The following is a 2,326-nucleotide window of genomic DNA, read 5'->3' on the forward strand; positions in this document are numbered from 1 at the left end:
AAATGTTTTTTAGAATTTTATTTAAGTCATAATACTATGATCAAGAATGACGTGGACACATCCATGAAGTGAAAATATTTTATCCTTAGATGAAACATGGAAGCTTTGCTCAAAGAATGACAAGCTGCTATTAGAACTATCGCTGTATACAAGGCAAGGCATTGTAACCAGATTTATATATTAGAAACTATTCAACTGTATTTTGCAAAGCAAGACTGAAATTCTCAGTTTGACCTAGTGAGCACACTAACATATGACTTTTGCTATTTTTGACATCCCAGAACCCCTAAGACATAAAATATGATTTACAGTAGCAGACCACAGCAGAGCTGACCATTACATGCCAGAAGAAGGCCCACAGTGGAATTCAAGTTATAGTTTAGTATGTGTAGGAGAATCTCATAAAATTAGAGTAACACTAAAATACCATGTATTTCTTATAGCAATGAAATTCCACCTTAAGACTTAAAATCAGTTTCCAAAGTAGGTTGAAAGAAAGATTGGTGAATAAAGTTGAAAGAATGGAATTTTGCTAGTGAGGCAAAAAAAGTACACCTCTCTTCAAATTATCTTCAGAAAACTCAAATATTATCCCCTCATGAAAACTACCAGGAGAGAAATGGCATTTGTGTTGTCCTGGAAGCATGACAAGTACTGACATAACAAGGTACTCCAGGGCCATGAGCATTTTCTCCCAAACTCTTCCTGAATTTAATTGGTAATAGGAGAGTTCAAGTCCCTCTGTCTCCTCCCTCACCTACATACAGTTGCTCGGAAAGAGAAGTTACACTGCCCACTCTTCCGTAACATACTCTGCCTAACATGGAAATTTGGATCACTGCAATCACATATCAAATTGACTTAAGGGGCATGCCTTTTTCCTTTTACAATAACTCAACTTTTAGACTCTATCTTTCCATATGGAAAGGCTACTTTTAAAATGCTACTTCTAAGGACAAGGAAAATTGGTTCCTGAAAAGTGTTGCAGCTGTCCAAAGCAAGCATCTCTTCACACGGAGGAAGACGGCAGTTTAATGTTATACCCTTTTTTGATAGCCAAATTAGCCCTTAATGCTTTGGTATCACACACGATTAGTGCGGCATTAGTGGGGAACTACAACAGGTACATTGCCGAGACCCCAGGTGAGAAACCAAGTCTTCCTGGAATGATTTATTTTATTGTGTGAACTAATGAGCATCAGTTAAATTGCCTTTTAATTGACTGGCTGTCTAAGTAACATGCCTTTGAGGGAAACACTACTTTTGAAATTTCCTTCGGCCAGGAGGGGAAAGAGCAGGCTGAAGTCTTTGAAGTCTGCAGCCATCTGACTAATTATCAGCACCATTCGACGTACGCTCATTTAATTACAGTAAATTAAAAAGGATGTGGGGTTTTGGAAGAAAATAAGAGCGTCAATAAACGGTGAAAGAAATTCCAGACTGTGCAAATTATCCGGCCTTCTCCAGAGGAGACCATGGGCTCACCTTCATCTGGCTGAAAGTGTAAACCACCTGACTAAGGCTGGGGGTGGGGGGGGCGTTAAGAAAGTGGGGGGGTGGGAGGAGGGAACATTACGGTGGGCCCAGGCTATGTAGATAGTTGGTATTTGATCCATTTAATTCAATCTTCATAACCACTTGAGAAGGCAGCATAAGTCTGTCCCCTTTCACTAACATGAGCAAAAGCATACACTTGCTTGGAGCTCACTAGTGGCGGGTGCGGTCCTGGGCGCCACACGCACCTGAACACGCGCAACACTCACAACAGCCCTACGGACTGACTGAGGTCGGGCATTTAAGTTCATTAACTCATCCGAGAGAAAGTGCTTTGCAGGGTGGAGTAGGCGCTGGAGGCGGCACACGGCTTCCCAAGGGCAGTGCCGCCAAGGTGACTGTCGGGAGGCTCGGCGGCCAGGCCTGCAGCACTCTTTCTAGGACGGGTTCAGGAACTTAATTGTTAGACCTTGTCCGCTATTTGCTACTTGTCCCCATTTTACCCACATGGAAACTGCAGCATGGGAGGGTGGCGTGGCTTTCCCATGGCCCCACAGCTGGGAGGTGGTGGTGACAGCACACATGCAGGGGGCCTGCCTGGGACAACAAGCTTTCTGTCATCACCCTCAGTGGAGGCACTTGCCGTGTCCAGACGAGGTGGCAGAGCTGGGCCAACCACCCTCCCTCCACCCCCACCGGCCTGATGTCAAAGGTCATCTTTCTCCCAGCTAAGAGGTACAGAAGGCACAAGATGAGAGACACCTCCAGCAGGAGAGCAGGAAGTCACAGACAGAGACACAGAAGTTGAAAACTCCCACTCAGGTGATTCAGA

Source organism: Otolemur garnettii, unplaced genomic scaffold (assembly GCF_000181295.1).
Source record: "Otolemur garnettii isolate 467f Iridium unplaced genomic scaffold, OtoGar3 scaffold00061, whole genome shotgun sequence".
NCBI classification, from domain to species: Eukaryota; Metazoa; Chordata; class Mammalia; order Primates; family Galagidae; genus Otolemur; species Otolemur garnettii.